We start from the raw sequence: 6934 nt of genomic DNA, 5'->3' as shown, positions 1-6934 counted from the left end.
TCTAAACCACCTTTCTGGTCATTGCTGCAGAGTTCTGCATGGCCATGAGGAAGGGACAGCATGACAGGGTTTCTTACCCCTGGAGCAGAGCCAGCTGGGTGTGAGGGTTGTTCGTATAAACTTCATGTTCCTCCTTCAGGAAATACTCTCTCTGCCTAGGTTATTGGGGAATATGCTCTCTGCCAGGACAGCCCTTAAGACTGTGGGAAAGAATTCTTAAAACGTAAGTTCAATAATATATAATTTCTCAACTATGCAAAATATAAGGATACAATATGAATTGTATAAGGAGATTCACGGACCTAAAAGAACAAAGGCAGCTGTACTATGAGACAGCTTGTCAGAAAGATACACTGAAGGAGATAAAGAGATAAAAGAGATTTAGGGAGTGGTGATAACAGGGCAAGATCCCACCCAGCTAAGTTTATTATTTGTGCTTACATAGGCAGGCAGAGTCCTGAGTTCAAGATCAGCCTGGGACAGAGCCAGTTTAGGCCCAGGGGTGGTAGGGATCCCACCCATCTAGCTTATTGTCTATGCTTAGAAAGACAGGGAGATCTCTGAATTCATTTGGCATGCCGAAGAAGAAGAAGAAGAAGAAGAAGAAGAAGAAGAAGAAGAAGAAGAAGAAGAAGAAGAAGAAGAAGAAGAAGAAGAAGAAGTAGTAGTAGTAGTAGTAGCACCTGATGTCTTTTCATAAGAATCAAGAGGCTAGAGTCACAGAATGCTGATTCATGGGATAATCAAAAGGGAACCTGGAGTAAATGACTGAGTTGATTATGTAAATAAAAGACTGAGCTTTGGTCTGCAAGAGCTGAGCTATCTGGAGATCTCTATAGAGCAGAATACTAGTCTCTAAATTTTTTAGATTTTTTTTTTTTTCCTAGTAGCTGCCTAGAGAGAAATGTTTAGAGAATAAACATTGCTATTTTAGGTTGTTGTTTTTTTTTCCTAGAAAATCCAAGAATATTTTATAGCAGCTTTTCTGACTCTAGTCAGAAAACCCATGAGCTATCCAGAGAGCTTGTGGATTTTTTTTCCCCTAGCAAGAGAGAGCTGTCTCAAGCAGAGAGAGCTGCTTCGAGCAGAAAGCTATCTATCGCTACCAGGTTGCAAAGCCCAGAGCTATCTGCAGAGAGCTGTCTAGGGAGCCAACTCCATCTCCAGCAGACTGCAAGGCTGTTGGCTCGCACCCCATCATGTGACTTTGAGTTGTTTCTTTCACTGCTCCCAGACACCCCTACTCTCAGGAACCCCTCTCCAAGCCAAGGCTGGTCCTGGGCACCTTGCCACATGGTCTTGGCTACAGATGCACATAAGATCTGTAAGGCTATGTTTTTCTTCTTGTGTGCAGCTCCTGCCATAGGCTCATCACATAGTACTCATACAGGGCAATGAATCGGATGAGAATCTCCCGGGGATCCCTCGGGGTTTAGCTGATGCTGTATTCTGCAATAGTAATTCATGTAATGCCATTGGGTGTAAAGTGTTTTACTTTCAACTCATTCAGGCTTGCAACTGAGTTGAATGTAAAAAACAGTCTTGGAATGGATGACATTATTCCTCATGCAAGACAAATTTCCAGCTTCCCAGTGATTCATAAAGTGGGTCGTATGTGCTTAACTCCATTTAGTTAAGCTGATTAGTATTTAGACAGAATTAGCTGTTTACAAACTACTGTGCAAGTTAAACAGACAAATTGAAAAGTGAAATTTCCTAAAGAAGATTAAACTTTTCCTTGCATATTCAAAGGCTTGTTGAGTAGTGCAGAGGGTTAAATATGGAAGAGCTGGTGGGTTATCCACAGAATTCGCCGTGGGAAGTGGAGGGGGTGGGAGTTACCCCAGGAGCATATGGATTTGGAAAAATCTTCCAATCACACAACTTCGACTTTTAGTTTTGTACACAATTTCATCTTTATCTGTGTGGCAGCTGTTTTATATTTAAAAAGAAAGAAGCGGTTCTCAATGAAAGTCTTGTATCTCAGGGATTCTTATTGACAACCCTAACGTGTTTTACACAAGGCATCAGAGTGCTTACTGGGTAAACCATGGGCTTTGGTTTCTCAAGGAATGGCCTCATTTGAGTGAAATAGAGTTTTGAAATGAGGAATTTCCCTATGGCACAAAGTACCATGATAACATTGCCAGCTGGAGTCCAGTTGGGCAGGAATGCTTTGTTTATTTTTCATTGTGTGTTCCTGCACAAAGTAGCCCGTCTTCTACTCAAAGCCTTAAGAGGCTGAGAAAATAGCATCACTTTTACAAGGCAAAGTGGAGGCAGGAGGCCCTAGATCTTTGGCAGGTCCATCCAAGAGAGGGAATGTCAACTCTGGAATGGAACAACGCCAGCACTGTTCTTCCTGGGCCACACATGGAGAGCACACAGCACACCACTCACACTTCTAGAGCTCCACCCGATGCTCAGAGGGCTGTCTGATCTTTTATCTATTTTTTTCTTGTGTTTCTTGCTTATGCCTACTGGCCCTACAAGCTGTCAGCAAGGATGCTCTCACGGTCTCTGTCTCTTTTTTTCATCAATCCTGCATGGGAATAGGAATGTGGCAAATATCTCCCTTGGGTTTCCTTTTATTGTTTTTGTTGATGTGTATGGGTAATTGCCTGCCATGTGGGTGCTGGTGCCTGATACCAACTGATCAAAATGTAACTTCTGAACAACTACCTTCTAACAAAATAAAATAGAGTAATCAAGATCTCTTCTAAGTCATACACACGCACGCAAACACACATCCACACACACATGCATACATACATGTGTTGTGGTTATTATTATTTGGGGGTTTTCTCTTTTTCCCCCTTTTATTGGATATTTTCTTTATTTACATTTCAGATGTTATCACCTTTCCAGGTCTCCCTTCTGGAAACCCCCTATTCCATTCCCCTCCCCCTGACTCTACGAGGGTGCTCCTTCACCCACCCACCCACTCCCACCTTCTCGACCTGGCATTCCCTTACACTGTGGGCATTGAATGCCCTCAGGTCTAAGGGCCATTCCTACCACTGATGTCCAACAAGGCCATCCTCTGCCACATATGAGGCGGGAGCCATGGGTCCCTCCATGTTTACTATTTGGTTGATGGTCCAGTCCCCAGGTGCTCCAGGGGGTCTGGCTGGCTGACACTGTTGTCACCTTTAAATATCTATTAGGGATTTCTACCCCATTTTAGATCATTTAGTTCCCAAATAAAAGTCGCAGGGCCCTTTAGATTTATAATAAGCTTTAGAGCACTGGGCAGATATAAACCCTCTATTCTATACTGTTTTGTCCGTTTCTCTATCAAACTGTGGGAGATATTACTTGCCACATTTCATTTGAACTGCTCCTGTCCCATGAGGCCAGCCCTCATGGTCATGTGCTTATGGTTCACGCTACCCCCATGATGGTCTCTTCCTTCTCTCCTTTCTACCTGCAACTCCCAGTCAGGTAACCACCTCTAGACACTGCCAATCACAGGCTTTAGCCTTTCAGTTATCCATTAACTCAGGGAGCAAGGTTTGCACAACAATAGCTGGTGTAGGTGAGAATTCACTTGTGTTGTAGTACCTGGGTCTTGGGGTACAGAATTTAGCATTTGAATACAGAGCAGCACCAGACCAATCCTCAACACACATGCATGTGCACACACACTCCACAACTCCCTCCCCCATACACACTCATGCACACACACAACCCACACTTTCACACGGTTGCTCATCTTCCTGCCTTAGCAGAAATGTTCCCACGTCTCTAGGGGGCATATTTCAACTGTACTATCAAGTTGCTGGCTATCCCTTTATTTCTCCAGTAAGTTCTTCCTTCTCAGTTCCTGAATTTTGTTCTTCCTGGAGGAGTATTTAAAGGGCTCGCTAGCATTTCTCATCCTGGTTCTTCTCTGCACAAAGGCATGGGTATCTGACAGGTTCAGAGTCTATTCCTAGCAACATGGCCATGATACACAGAGAATGAGACTGTGTCCCCAAATATTGAAATACTGAAAGTCAGATGGCTCAGAGCTGACATTGGCACTTAGTCCTTGAACTAAGTACATGTATCCCTTGGTACACGAGTCCTCAGCAGATCCATTTCTGTTCTGGACTTCTGGATAGTTTCTTGGCTTCATTTGCACTTGTAAATATGAGCGTTCACTTAACTTTTCTATAGAAAGTTGAGAGGCTTCTCAGAACCAGCGATTGTTTCTTTGGAATTTACTTAAATCATACCTAAATACAAAACAGAACAAAACCAAACCAAACCAGAAATCCACATGTTTATGTATAAGTATCTATCACAAAGCATCCACAGAATCTACAGCAATCAGTTCTGTCCTTCCCCCATGAGGATCCTTGGGGTTAAACTTACATCATTAGTCTAGGTGGTAGGCACCCTTCAGTCCTCTTGTCATCTTGTCAGTTCTAGATGAGACTCTCAATCAGTTTATTTTCGTCTTGATGTGTATGCGTTTGTGTGTGTGTGTGTGTGTGTGTGTGTGTGTGTGTGTGTGTGTTGATGGAGTAACAGGAGACCATGAAGCACTCTTTATGGTAGTGTTTTGTTTTGTATGGGGCACAGAGTATCTCTAGCTATGTTTTCCAGGCCGTCCTGACACTCACTATGAAGACCTGGCTGGCCTTGAACTCACAGTGATTCATGTGCCTCTGCCTCCTGAGTCCTGGGATTAACACGTGTGTGCCACCATACTTAGCAAGTTAGTGTTTGTCTTAGCTAGGGTTTCTATTGCTGTGATGAAATATCATAACCAAAGGCAAAATGGAGAGGAAAGGGTTTATTTGGCTTACACTTTTCTTATTGTTGTTCATTACTGAAGGAAGTCAGGACAGGAACTCAAGTCAGGATCAAGGAAACAGGAGCTGATGCAGAGGCTATGGAGGGATGTTACTTACTGGCTTACTCCCCCTGGCTTGCTCATCCTGCTTTCTTATAGAACCCAGGACCACCAGCCCAGGAATGACACCACCCATAGTAGGCTGTGCCTTCCTCCACTGTTCACCAACTGAGAAATGCCTTACAGCTGGATCTCATGGAGGCATTTCCTCAACTGAGGCTTCCTTCTCTCTGATGTCTCCATCTCATGTCAAGTTGACACAGTTGTTGTTCAGGACCCACATGAAGACCAAGCTGTTCATCTGCTACATATGTGTGGGGAGGCCTAGGTCCAACCCATGGTGGTTCAGTCTCTTGAGAGTTGGTGGTTCAGTCTCTGAGAGTCACAAGGATGCAGGTTAGTTGACTCTACTAATCTTCCTTTGGAGTTCCTATCCCCTTGGAGGCCCTCAGTCCTTCCCACAACTCTACCATCAGAGTCCCCAAGCTCCATCCACTGTTTGGCTATGGGTCTCTGCATCTGTCTGAGTCAGCTGCTGGGTGGAGCCTCTCAGAGGACAGGCTTTCTAGACTCCTGTCTGCAAGCACAGCATTACTAGCATCAGGGATTGGTACTTGCCCGTAGGATGGATCATTAGTTGGGCTGGTTACTGTTGGGCCATTCCCTCAGTCTCTGCTCCATCCCCCATCTCTCCATTTCTTGTAGACAGGATCAATTTTGGGTCAAAGGTTTTGTGGGAGGGTTGTGGTCCCTCTTGCTTCACTGAGGTTCCTGCCTGGCTACAGGAGGTAGCCTCAATGCTGTGAATCGCAACTAAGATCACCCCTATTGATTCCTGGGTGTCTCCCCTATCTCAGGTCTCTGACATGTCTTCAAGATGCCTCCCCCCACCTCCCCACCTCCGCCAGCTGCAGATTTCCATTCATTCTCATGGCCAGCTGTCTATCTCTCCTATCCCTCCCCACACCTGATCCTGAACCCCCTCCACTCCACTCCCCATCCCCTCTCCCACCCAGTTCCCTTCCTCCATCTCCCTCCTATGACTATTTTATTCCCTCTTCTAAGTAAGATTCAAGCATCCTCGATTGGACCTTCCTTCCTTATTTAGCTTCTTTGGGTCTGTGGAGTGGAGTGTGAGTATCCCAACTTCTAAGGCACACAGACAGCCTCAGATGCTCCAGCCCTCTCGATATGTGTTGCTTATTTGAACACACAGGTGAAAGAAAAAAAAAAACACACAAAGTTGGCATGTCGAAAGAGTCGCTCTTCTGGGGTAGGTTTCAGTACAGAGACCAAAGGGGCATTCTCAGACACTAGACACGCTATGCAAAGACGGGATGTCACATGACAAGGGATAACAGAACAAGTAAACATTTAAGCCACAGTGTGCCATACCAGCTCATGTAGAAAAAAGGACAAGGCTATAGGAAAGAAAGAAACACTCTGCCGAGGACTGCAGCAAAGGCAGAGAAGTATCTGCAGGTACGGCTTCAAAACGAGCGTCTCTCTAGGCAACTTACATCTGTTGCTGCCCCGTCTTCTGGGATAAGGGCTTAGCTTTTATCAGTAGAGAGAGATTGATTTTTAAAACGTATCTGATTTTATGTGGTAGATCTCCTTAGTCACCCTCTATAGTAAACTAAAGAAAACTTCCGTGGAGGCAGAGCGGAAGATTAATAACTTGTAGTCAGTAAGAAATATCTTTCAAGAAAAAGATTCAAGAGCAATACAAGGCCTGGAGATGATGATGATGATGATGATGATGATGATGATGATGATGATGTGTGTGTGTGTGTGTGTGTCTTAACAGCCTGTTTAGAATTTAGTAGGTCACATACACTTACAAGTAACGAAGCCAATATATTAATGAATTTGCAGTAGTTTTTCCTTTTAGAAATAAAAACTGTTCTAAGGAGGATAATCATTCAGAGCTCTTTAATATGTATCACTCACATTCACATACATACCTACCTACATACATACATACATACAGAGAGAGAAAGAGAGAGAGAGAGAGAGAGAGAGAGAGAGAGAGAGAGAGAGAGAGAGAGAGAGAGAGAAAGAAAGAAAGAAAGAAAGAAACCCAAAAAA

At 44.1% G+C, this 6934-nt stretch overlaps 1 protein-coding gene across 5 annotated transcripts in view; it reads left to right on the top strand.

Moving 5' to 3' along the window:
* Positions 1-6247: 6247 nt before the first annotated feature.
* F11 (coagulation factor XI) overlaps positions 6248-6934 on the top strand; it is a 24575-nt gene continuing 23888 nt past the window's right edge. For all 5 annotated transcript variants that reach the window (XR_003842518.1, XM_029531686.1, XM_029531685.1 and 2 more), the window contains exon 1: positions 6248-6325. The gene's annotated coding sequence lies outside the window, so the exon portion shown is untranslated. The remainder of the gene's footprint in view (positions 6326-6934) is intronic.

Source organism: Mus pahari, chromosome 19, assembly GCF_900095145.1.
Source record: "Mus pahari chromosome 19, PAHARI_EIJ_v1.1, whole genome shotgun sequence".
NCBI lineage: Eukaryota > Metazoa > Chordata > Mammalia > Rodentia > Muridae > Mus > Mus pahari.
The sequence above is the reverse complement of the archived record's forward strand: the minus strand, read 5'-3'. Positions and strand labels throughout refer to the sequence as shown.